At 35.6% G+C, this 12848-nt stretch overlaps 1 protein-coding gene, 1 long non-coding RNA gene and 1 pseudogene across 7 annotated transcripts in view; 2 read left to right on the forward strand and 1 right to left on the reverse strand.

Moving 5' to 3' along the window:
* MKLN1 (muskelin 1) overlaps nt 1-12848 on the reverse strand; it is a 312347-nt gene that overhangs the window by 263132 nt on the left and 36367 nt on the right. The window lies entirely within an intron of this gene.
* LOC123614681 (uncharacterized) overlaps nt 1-12848 on the forward strand; it is a 111245-nt gene that overhangs the window by 93581 nt on the left and 4816 nt on the right. Inside the window, exons 4-5 of one of the 4 annotated variants that reach the window (XR_012508089.1) lie at nt 1823-2003; nt 5002-12847. The exons of 1 other annotated variant lie outside the window; for it this stretch is intronic. This is a non-coding gene — a long non-coding RNA (uncharacterized LOC123614681). Of the gene's footprint in view, nt 1-1822; nt 3353-5001; nt 12848 lie in introns of those variants that run through there. 2 more of the 4 variants (XR_012508087.1, XR_012508088.1) reach the window with 2 other exon arrangements.
* Nucleotides 4874-4988, forward strand: LOC123614720 (U6 spliceosomal RNA; annotated as a pseudogene).

Raw genomic sequence — 12848 nt, forward strand, 5'->3', positions numbered from 1 at the left:
TAAAATCTTACAGGCAAAGAGTTACCATGGGAAAGGAAACACTTCTAGCAACAGATCTGATACTTTGTCCCTTTGCCCCAACACTATGTAACAGGTGGCAGAATGAGAAGGTCACTCCATTCTTGATACTAAAGGCAGAGAGAGTCTCAGGGACAAATATTACAATCCAGATGTTTTAAGGTGGAGACTTTCTTGTATGTAATAGGTTAACTTATTTATGTGAATATATATATATATATATATATATATATATATATATATATATATATATATAAAGTTTTTGCAGAGTACAAATAGTTTGCTCTATAAAATTATTACTCTAAGATTTATCAAAATGTATACCAATTTGTAGCCAAATCATACCCACAGGAAATCTAAAATAATAATAATTTTTAAAAAGACATAAATTAGAATGATGAAATTGAGTAGAAGTTATATGGCTTTAACAAAACTTTGATTTCTTCTTTTATACAGTTCCCATGGTAAAAACAGTAAAATTCCTACCTAGATGTTAACACACAACCATTTGCTCAATTTTGGGATCCTTTGATTGCTCTTGGGAACAAACGTACTGCTGTGGCATGAGGTGGAAGGCATAATTTGGAGCCAGATGAGAGAAAAAAAGCTCCTTTAACAAGTAATATATTCATGTAAATGTAAAAGTATCAAAAAAAGGCTTAATAATTTCACCAAGTAATCTAAAGCTAAATTTCATAGGCAAGTTCCTTGCAGAACTGTCAAAAACTTTGTACAGCTCAAGCCCTCCAAAGAAAAAGGTTTTAAAACTTTTAAACCAAATGCATTGGGGATAGCAAGCCACAAAGTATAATGCAGTGTTACTCATTATTGTTATTTGCTTTATTATTCATGGTGACTTGTTTTGCATTCAGTAAAGACTCAGAGAAGTGTAATGGTGAATACTTTTCATAATTCATTCCCATGTGAACTTTTAGAGTCCAGGATAATAGCTTTCCTTTGTGCTTCAGTAGTTAGACTCTGAAAGGAATCTGGAAAGTGCTGCACACAGAGGTGGCGCTCAGTCAGAACTGGGCTCATCTCCAGCTCTGCTTAAGAGAGTTCCTTGCTATCTACGTGCTGTCTACGTGTGATATTGAAGGGAGTGAGGAAAAAACTTCCTTAATGAGTGCATTGTGCCAATGACCTTACTTCACTATGGAAGAAATAAATTGCATTTCTTCCTCAGCATGTTCACAATGAATCTCTGCGATACAGGGATATGGTTACTCAGTCAGAAAAAAAGCATGTATTTATTGAAGGGAAGTAAGCACTTTCAACGTAACAGATAGGGGGAAAAAACTTTTAAAAAAGGATCAAGCCAGTGAACCTAAGGAAAGCAAGGGGACGGGGAGGAGAAACAACAATAAGGTATAATAAGTTTTCTTATTCTTAATTAATAAAAAGGAATGAATAAAAATAAGTGTGTCACTAAAAATTTGAATGAGTTGCATTTCCCTTTCAAAAAACAAACTTTCAGATAACGCTCCAAACCCAAAATTAAGCTATGTATAAGAAACTTACTTCAAATAAAGTAACAAAGGAAGTTTGAAGATAAATAATTGGGCAGACATATGTCAGGCCAATCCAGAAACATAAATAGCAATATTAATATCAAATTCCAGGCCCAAAGCTAATATTACATAGGCACAAGAGGATGGAATGATTAAAGGCACTGTAGCAAAGATTGCTAAGATGCCTATGCAATGTCCATTCCTTGTCAGCCTTCCTAACAAAACCTCGATTTAATTTGTCATAGCAATGTATCCAGACACAAATTATTTTTCCCATCCTCTTTTACAATTAGGGGTGGACAATAAGTTGTAAGCAGAAGTTTGTGAGTGGGGCCTGTTGAAGTCTAATTCAGCTGGAAGCTATTCCTTTCTGCCTTCTTCTTTTTCCTTCTGACTGGGATATGTATGTGATGGCTGGAGCTGCAGGAACCATCTTGCAACCATGACTGGGAGAACAAACACCACTTACTAAAGGTAACAAAACAGAAAAACAAATGGAGCTTGTATTCCAGATGACCATGGAACCACTCTACCAGCCCTGAACTTCTTTTACTGTCATGTTTAAGAAAAATACATTTCTATTTATTTAAGCCACTATTATTTCAGTATCATTTTTATGCAGCCAGCTCAATTTCCTGTGGTATGGATATAAACATGAAAAAATATAATAGTTGTAAGCTATTAAGAACTAAAAAACAGTGCAAATTTTTTAACAAACCAAAACTACTAGAAAGACAAGCATAATTTGATAAAAATTACAGCCTTAGCAGTAGGTAGCCACCTCTTTCAAAATTTGATATATGAAGTCAAAAGCAAGTAAGACTAGAATGATATAATCTATAAGCTTATTATATATGCATGTATGTAAGAGTATATATGTGTGCTTAGTATATAGTATAAAAACCCATAAATTTATACCTTACAAAAAGAGAATATGCAATCTTTTTATATGTGTATGGAACACTTACAAAATCAATCATGTACTTGGCCATCAAAGTTGAAAGCATATTGTGGTTTGGGTACAGAAGAAAGGTGATGGAACCAGACAGTTTGTTCTCCAGCTTGCTGGCTGTGTGACCTTGGGCGAGTTACTTAACCTTTCTGGGCTTTGTGCTTTTGTCTCTAGAGTTAGGGTCATAACAGATAGAAAGTTATCTTTTATGAATATTATTATCCCTCTGGGCCTAGCATTTTCCAGCTTGATGTCCATTTACCTGCATAAAGCTGTTAATACCATTTGTAACTAACTCTAGGCAGAGGTGCCAGGCCATCAGATGGCTGTCACTGTTTCCGTTGGGAGGGTCAGGGCAGGATAGAAGGTTAACATTTCCCCGTTTGGCCTCCACTGAGCAGTGAACACAACGCCGTCTAGCACAGTATTCCAGAGCACCAAAAGAATGTTAAATGGATGAATTGTTACTTGCAGGAAAAGAAACAGGCACCATGTTTCCAATTATTCTTCATTTCAGACAACAACTAGCTGTTTCCGTTGGCTGGCACAGTAGCTGAATGGGGAACACTATTGAGTAAACTCTGCTGAAAAAGGATGAATGTGGGCCAGTGAATTTTTATGACACAGCCCCAGCTTTATTTTTGCCTATTGCTGGCAAGCTAATGAGAGGGACATTAGGAAACAATTGACAAGAATTTCATAAATAAGGCTTAAAGGACAAGAAGTATCTATGGTCCCCCAAATATAAACTTTTTGTACCAACAAGGATTATTTGTGACATAAGGCAGAACCTCTAAATTTAGCTATTGGATACAAAAAGAAAAAACATATCAATTTTTTTTAAAAAACCTCACAAAATAAAACATTTTTTAATCACAAAAGCAAAATATTGAAGTATTTATAGTATTTTTAAATAGGTCAAAAAAAGGATTTTCATGAGCAAGTACAGTAATATATGAAAATACATGACTATATTAATGGTATTATAAATACAACAGAAAATACAATTAATTGTATATTATAATAATTATTTCATATAAGTAAATTATAAACATACAGGCTATATAAATTATAAGTATTGAATATGTTTATATATTTTAATAAAATTAAATTTAATGGACATACTACATAAATGAGAGACTTAAAAGTTTTATCCCTGAACTTAGAGGGAAAGCAGAAATGAACTGAAGATAGTAAGTTTCTTAACACATTTCAGGTCACAAGCCATTGATAAACTATCTGATGTCAACTGGGAATGAACGGGGTATTCATTCCTTTGCTTTTGGGGACCTGTAATAGCATCAGCAGAGTAATATTTATGTGTTTGCATATTTTTCTATGGTTTTATCTCAAACATGTTGATGTACAGATAGGTAAACTGAGGGTGGTTAATTTTTTGGTCCAAAATATTTCCTACCTCTCTAGCTGTTGCTAATTTCTCTCAGCATTATCTTAGTGTATCAAATCTTCACCAGTCTTCACTCTTTGCTCTCTTGAAAAAAAGGTTTTGTGTGATTGCAAAATCAGCTCCCATTTTTCTGCTGAGAATGACCTTCTCGCCAACTTCTGCACTCATAAATATCCTTTCTCAGCTTTTGCTTAAGCTGTTGTCATTCACAGAAGCTCCATCTTCTTTCCATGTGTAAGAGAACATCAGACTCAGGAAGAAGTTTTTTTTCCAACTATGGGGGTTCAGACTTAGATACAATTCAAACCATGTATTGCTTCCCAAATGAAGATATATATAGGGTGCCCATTTATCATGGTGGAAGACAGACTGGGGAGGAGAGACAGAGAAACAAAAACAGAGAGGAGAGAAGCAGAGAACAGACTTCCTCTGTTTGAATTGTCCTAGAAGCTCAGAATCTGTACTCCTTCTGTAACCCGGTTGATTAGCACAATCCTATCAGGACTACATGAATTTTTTAAAAATTCAGCTTGAGATAGTAATATATATTTACTGGATGGAACTGAGAAAATCAGTGTTACGAACTACATTAAAATAATGTTTTTTTTTATTTTTTTGTGTTTTTTTTTGGTTTAGAAGATTTTTTTTAACAGAATTTTTTGGGAGAGTAATTAGATTTCATTTATTCATTTACTTTTTTCTTAATGGAGGTAATGGGGCTTAAATCCAGACTCTTGTGCATGCTAGGCATGTGCTCTACCACTGAGCTATACCCTCCCCCGGATAATTTTTTTGGTCCCCAAAATTGTCCTCCTAAAATGTATATGAGTCTATCTAATCATGTAAGCACAGGGTCATCTTGCATTCCTGCCTTCTCCCAACACATGGAAAACAGATAACTTTATGCTGCCCTCATCCCCGAGATAGGAAGAGATGCCACAAAGTAATTTTAAAAGATAGAGAAGGATTAAGAAAAACAAAGAAGTGCTCGCTTTGGTAGCACATGTACTAAAATTGGAAAGATACAGAGAAGAAGAGAAGATTAGCGTGGTCCCTTCATAAGGATGATATGCAAATTCGTGAAGTGTTCCATATTTTTCTTTTTACAATAGCCAAGACATGGAAAGAACCTAAATGTCCATCAGCAGATGACTGGATAAAGAAGATGTGGTATATTTATACAATGGAATACTATTCAGCCATAAAAAGAATGAAATAATGCCATTTGCAGCAAATGAATGTTCCTGGAGAATGTCATTCTAAGTGAAGTAAGCCAGAAAGAGAAAGAAAAATACCATATGAGATCGCTCACATGTGGAATTAAAAAAAAAAAAGAACATAAATACAAAACAGAAACAGACTCATAGACATAGAATACAAACTTGTGGTTGCCAAGGGGGCAGGGGGTGGGAAGGGACAGACTGGGATTTCAAAATTTGTAGATACTGACAGGCATATGTAGACTAGATAAACAAGATTATACTGTATAGCACAGAGAAATATATACAAGATCTTGTGGTATCTCACAGCAAAAAAAAAAAAAATGTGACATGAATACATTTATGTTCATGTATAACTGAAAAATTGTGCTCTACACTGGAATTTGACACAACATTGTAAAATGACTATAACTCAATAAAATAAATAAATAAATAAAAATAAACACACAGCATACAAAAAAAAAAAAGAAAAAAGGAAAAAGAAAAAGAAAACAAAGAAAGGGTTCTGAGGGAAATGCAACATATGAAATCAGGAATCTTTCTTTCCATGTAATTTATAAAGCTTTTGTTTTTTGGATCTTTCTTATCTCCTGATACTTGTTTTCTCTTCACCAGGCAAGGAAACCCAATTTTGCCTATTAAGAATGCCATCTGCCTCTCTGAAAAAAGATAGACAGGGTAGGGAGTGGTGATGAGGGGAAATATGGGAGATTAAAAATCTTTAAGTTTGAAGAAGAGGGAAAATGAAAACTGAAAAAAATAAATTTAATTGTCAGTTTCTTCCTCAAACATCACTTCAGGTTACGAGATAATTTGCAATAAAGACCATTTTTTTTTTTTTACAAACCTAATTCATATCATCATTCTAGACTCTGATGTGTCCCTCTTCCATTTATTGGTCAATAAAGAGATTCACCTCACCCAGAATCCAGTCATTTAAAATGAGTCACAATACATGACTCAAGATTAAATAGCAACAGTATATTTCATCATATTAAATTTAATGTTTCCTTCAAGATTGGCTTGTAGGTTAGTTTCTCCCCCAATCCCAGGCAGCTCAAGATTTTTGTTATACTCTATCTGTTGCATGATTACTCTGCTGCCTCTGTGTGTGTGTGTGTGTGTGTGTGTGAATAAAATATAATGTGTACACACACAGTGTTTGAATAGTGCTATAATTATAAGCAGAAGTTTAAAGAAAATATTGATTTCACCAATTCACCAAGGAAAAGACAAACTAACTAAAACAAATACCATATTACAGAATAATCTGACTTTCATTTTTAAAATCCAGTAAGTTTTACTCAAATTTTATAAATTTAACTCAGCCATTCCTCATATGCTAGGAGTTGAAATCTCCCTCATACATTTGAAATATTTATCATAGATGTCAAACATTACACAGAGATTTATGGTGAAACTAATACTGTGGATCAAATATAAGTGGCTGCTCCCCAATTGCATTTGACAGCATTTCTTTTAGTGGTTTCTGAAGAATCTTAACAACAGGTTTGCCTAAGTCAGAGTCTTTCTTGCCCCAGTTACTATAGGAGACATTTCTATGGCCATTTGTGGTGTTCAAGATAGGCAGACTTGAATTCATATTCTTTAACTTTGCTGGGTCATCAAGTATGCTCACTGATAAATTAATCCTTGTTCACCTATATTAATCAGCCCCAAAGCAAATCCTTTAACGGTTCTTCATTTCTTCCAGTCAAAGATGAAAGGCTCACAATCTTAGATCTTGCATTCATAGCCTTTCTCCACTGGTCCCAATTTACCCTTCTACCACATCCCTTCTGTGCTGGTCTCGCTTGCCTATTCATTGTTCCCCAAATGTACCCCGTACCTTTCTACCTTCAGGCATTGATGCAAGTTGTTCTTACCTGGAATATTTTCTTCCTTTTGCTTAACAAACCCAAGCCTACTCATTCTTTTTTGTAAAATTTGTATATTTTAATTAAACAAAATAATGCACGACTACATTCTCTTTAGGAAAGTATTCAAACAATATGGAAGTATATGTACAGCAAAAACTGAAAGTCCTTGTGAATTTTAGCCCTTCCCTCCCCTCCCCCACCACCTGCTGACCACACTCCCTCCTCCCATTTTGCTGGTATCTTTCCAACAATTTCTCTCTGCATTTAATATACACATATAGTTTTTGTTTGCTTCATTTTTAGATAAGTGGATTCAAACTACTCTGTTCTGTAGCTAGCTTCCTCCTCTTTAAGACCTATATAAAATCTCCTGTTCCCTGAAGGCCCCCCACCCCCACCCCACTGCTTTAGCATCCTCCTTGGTCTCTCATTACTCTGCTTTGAACTTTTAATTCTTGGTACCCATGGCACTCTATTGGCTTCTCATCCATCTCTTTATGGCATCGACTGTTTAAACTATATTATGTGTGAGTCTTATCACTGGAATGTAAAGTCTTTGAGGGCAGGAACTTATCTTCATCTTTTGTGGTGTTTAGAACTGTATTAGGCACAAAGTATGTATTCAAAACTATTTTATTGAGGTAAGTGAACTTCAGGGTCCCCATTTCCTGACCTAAGTGAGAAAGCTCCGCTTAAGTGGAGAGAAAAGTAAAAAATGTACTGTAATGAAGTACTTTACAGTTTTAATGGTCTCTCCTAAGAATTCTCCTAATCTGTTCTACATGATGGGTTGGCAGATTTCTACGAATCAACTGAGAAGCCCAGTAACTTTGTGAGAAGTCAGAGACCCCAGGCGAACTATTCCTTCTCTGATACCTCAGACCAAGGACAGCTCCACCAGTTAAAACACTCTTACAGCAAAGGGGCGTTTACAGCACAGGCTGATAGGGGAAGGAGTTGTGAGGGAAGCACAGACTAAGGAAAACACACTCTCTCAGACTTACGGTTTTAAAATTTCAACTCTCACTGGACCACTTCTCCACTGGAATTACTCACTGGCATAACAGCCACAACAATTCAAAAAGCCTTTCACTCCTCCTTTTAACATAAAAGCTGTAAAGTCACACTTGACATTCCTTTTAAAAATGTTATTCTCTCAGCTCACAGAGAAGGCGAAATAACTAGTAAAACATAGCTTCTGTTTCATTTTAAAACACTGTCTCTTCAACAAGTTACTTAATACCTTTGTGCCTCAGTTCCTTTATCTATAAAATGGATATAACAATAGTGCCTACTTTATTGGATACTGAGCATTAAAATGAGATAATCAAGTACAATAGGTAGCAAAGTCTGGCTTATAGTACGTTCTCAAAAATATTCGCTATGATGAGGATGATCATGTTATGACTTCTAACATCTATGTCAGGAGTTTCCTACAAGGAACTTCAGCCAAAGAAGGCAGACAAGAATACTGCTGAGATATGATAGTGGTGAACATTATGAGTGACATGTCTTGGAAAATTCTTTTCAACTCCTTCACTCTCATTACAACAAATTTGCTTAGAATCTTTATAAAACTGACTGTTGCTTGAAATAAATGGGTTATTAAATGGAAAATCTCTTTTTGTTAAAATTTCCTCTGAAATAGCATTAGTCATAACTGGATTTTACATTCCTTTTGACATCTTATATATCTTCTATTAATAGTCTCAATTCTTTAGTCCAAATAACCAGTTGAAAACATGTAACTTAATATTTAATAACTAAGGATTTGTTTTATCAAAAAAAGTTGCTCTTGGTTCCAAAGGAGAGCTTCTAAGTCCTTCAGTGGAGGCTGTTAATGAAGACAGGTAAAATTATTTCAGTTAATAAGTAAATACTTAGAATACTGCAGATATCCAAAATATTTAAAATACTTCAAATTGATAATTTCAAGGTCTCTAATAGTTATTGAGACACTGTGGAATACAGTGAGAAAATCTAAAGCGATGAGCTGGTTAATTCAGACACAAAGGCACTCGTCATCAATTAATTGAGAGTTTCAGGTTGAAATACTCAATTATTCAATTGCTTACTTCACCTGGGCAATGTCTACATAATAAATTAACCTAGTCTATCTTCATAATTAACATGTGTTCATCAGTGTAAAGGCTAAGGGTATAGGGCTTGAGACCAGAAAGATTCCAACTTGGTAACCTCCTAGATGCGTGAGCTTGGGCAAGTTGTTTAGCTTAAGCCTCAGTTTTTTCATTCCTAAAATACAAGTAACATTTATTTTGCTGATTTATAAGGATAAACTGAGGTAATACATATAAGGAGCTTACCTGACACTTAGTAGGTAGATATTGTATTATTTCTTTTTTTAACCACTTCAGTGTCTAAGCTGTGATAGTAAAACAAGTAAATACACACTGTATCAGATGGTGATAAGCACTGTGTAGAAAAGCAAAGTAAGAACCTTAAATGTCTACCAGTGGGGGAAGAGGTAGCTAAAATAAGAAAAAAAGGAAGGAAACATGGATAAGGAGGCTTAGCCTCACTCCGTGCATGTAAGTATCAAGAGGCACAGGGCAGACTGTGTTCTTTCTGCCGCTGTTGTTTCATGATTGTGACCATCACAACCAGGAGGACACAGTCTGAAATCATGCAGGCAAGTGGAGGAGTGGAAGCAGTCAGGAGTGAGGAGGTGGGGGAGCTAAGAAACTCAGAGTAACCGCTGATACCTGACCACGCAGTCCAGAGGATGAGCTCACTTGTACCAGCTCAGTTTCTTTTGATCGTTAAAAAATGATTATTTTAAAAAATAACATAGCCACATTACAGAAAGGATATAACCTAAATACAGAAAATCTGAAAGATTTAGAAAAAAAAATAAGCCTATAATCCCATTAGCCTAATGTATTTAATATCTGCACTTGGGTTCATTTCCTCATAGTCTTTTTTCGTTTGCATATTTAAAGATAGCTGAAATCATACTGTATACAATTGTGGCTCCTGTTCTCTTAAATATAACATTTCGTAAGCATTTTCCTTGTTGCTAACCAGCTTTTTATAACTATTCTTTTTTTTATAACTATTCTTTTAACAGTGAATAATATATCATTAAGTAAATGAACAGTAATTTACTTAATTTAACTCTCTTCTTATATTGTTAGATGTTTAGAATTTTTCCAATTTCTTGATATTACAAATATTATATCAATATGTATTTTCCTGTATATCTTGTTTTTCATAGTTTAGATTATCTTCTTAGAATTGATTTTCAGAATTTCCAAAACATAAAATGTTCCAGGACATCACCATTTTATGACTCTTCATATTTACTGCCAAATTGCTTTTTTCAAAGGGATTATATCAATTTACAGTCCCCAAGATGGTGGGGAAGAGAAACAAACCTCACTGCAACCCTTGAAAACACTGGATTATTTCATTATTAATCTGATTTTACTGCTTCAGTTTGCAGGCTGTGATGTAAACCAGTAAATACATAGTATATCAGAGGGTGATAAGTGGTTTGGTGAACAGCAAAGTGGGGAGAGAGAAAGTGCCAAAGAGGGGAGAAAGGTTGGTGGTTGCTGTTTTGTATAGGATGATCAGGAAAAGTCTTTCTAAAAAGGTGGTATTTAAGTAAAAGCTAAGAAAGTGAGGGAGTAAGATATGAGAATGGTCTGAGGAAAGAGGATTTCAGGCAGAGAAAACACCAAGAAAGGCTCTAAGTATTGGAGGAACAGCAAGAGGGCTAGTGCGGCTCCCATATACAGAGAATAGGGGGTCATGGAAGGAGATGAGATCAAAGGGAAAATAGGCAGCTAGGATACATATGGCTTTGTCCCACATTGTGAGGATTCCCACCCCCACCCCACCCCCAAGTAGGAAAGGGAGGCATTGAAGGGTTTTGGGAAGAGGTGAGTCAGGAACTGACTTGTGTTTTGTATGATTAGCTGATTGGTTCAGAATGGATTAAATATGCTCAAAATCAAACAGCACTTTCCCAGCAAACCTCCTCATTCTCAGCATCTCCATCAATGCTCTCACCCATCAATGCTCTCACTCATCAATGCTCTCACTCATCAGTGCTCAAAACCACAGTCATCTTTTGCATCTCAAAACTAGTCATCAACAACCCCTGTCAATTTTCCCTCCAAAATGTCTCTTGCATCTGCCTTCTCTAGCCACCATTCCCAGTACCAGAACCCTACAATGACCGTTTTCTAACTGATCCCCCAGCCTTCTTTTTTTTCTGCTCACCACTCATGCTACTCAGTGCCATCAGAGCAATAATTCTAGCAAAGCTGATCATTCATGGGTCTGCTCTTTATCTTTGCGGCCCCTTCGCCACCAAGTAAGGTCCAAATTCTTCAGAATGGAATTCAAGCTCTACCACAATCTGATTCTAATCTAGTGGTCAAAGTTTATCTACCATTATTATTCAGAATCAACTGTGCTTTCCTGTCTAACAAGTTTCCTGAACCAGCTCTGCATTTCCTTACCATACACCTTTGCTTACATTATCTTCCCTCTCCCTCCTCCCACCCCTCCCCAACCTCTCCATACCTTCTGTTTAGAACACCTTTCCTTTCCAGCCCCACCCAGAAATCCTACTCATAGTTCCAGGACCACCCCAACCATCACTTTCTTCACCCCGATCTTCTTGGCTGGAATTATGCTTATTTCCTCTGTGCTCCCATAAATTCTACTCCATTACCCATACATTCTATATCATATTATACCATAGTTTTGTGAATATGCTTTCTTTCCTACTAGATGATAAGTTCCTTGAGGATCCATGTCTTGCTTATTCTTGTAACGCCTACAGCTTATAAAATGCCTTGAACCTACTAGATATCCAGTAAATACCTGTGGAACTTAGATTCTTTAAGGCCTTGTTGCTAATTTGTTGTTGAAACAGAACTAGAATTCAGGTCATGTGATTCCCAGCTCCATATACCTTCCCCAATACCATTCTATCTTTCTGACTTCTTTCTGTGGCTCATTGTCATCCCATCTGAAGTACATTTGAAACAGCTAAGGAATTTTAAGGAAGGATGACTAAACAAAAAACAAATGCTGAAATTTATTTTTCATGTAGCTATTTAAGCCAAAGTGAACCTAATTTAAGGGCACTAAAATTTTGACTCTGAATTAAAAAATAAAAATTTAAAAAACATGGTATTTATAGGTCTAGAAACTTTTTGCTACTTAGCATTTGATTTTTGAGCTGAACTTAATCTTTTAGGAGTCAAATTGCTATGTTTCTTGGTATGCTGTAAACCTGTAGATTGGGGAAAAAAGAAAAAAAAAATGTGTGTGATTTTGCTTAACAGCAGGCAGCAATTTCTAGATCCTAAGAACATGAAAGGGTTTAAACATTTGGGATGAGACCCTGAGACAAAGCGTAGTTCCCAATTCTCCCAATTCTCCCCTGGCCTTCCCATCTTGGAAAAATAGCTCAAGGAGCTAGTGTTCTAAACTGGGATTCCCCTTTGATATTTTAAATTAAATAAGTAAATTATACTCATGATACATGTTATACATGAGTATATATAAAATGAGAATAAAACTGTTATAATATTTACAATATAGCAATAGCTAGTCTTAGTATGCACATATGAAAATTATTTTTGAGTGATGAACACTGATGCCTTAGGAAAAGCAAGATCTGACTGAGTTAAAACACATATTTTAGAGAATGACTTAAAGTAGTGGGGCGAGGGGGAGAAAAGGAATGACTTTCTCTCCTAAACTGTTTTGCTGCCTTCTCTTCATTGCAACTTAGAAGAGAGCAGCATTGCTGTAAAGAATGTCCCATTGAGGTTTTCACAAATTCAAATGAAATGGGATGAAATTAAAGCCTTACAT

The sequence above is a fragment of the Camelus bactrianus genome, chromosome 7 (assembly GCF_048773025.1).
Source record: "Camelus bactrianus isolate YW-2024 breed Bactrian camel chromosome 7, ASM4877302v1, whole genome shotgun sequence".
Lineage (NCBI taxonomy): Eukaryota > Metazoa > Chordata > Mammalia > Artiodactyla > Camelidae > Camelus > Camelus bactrianus.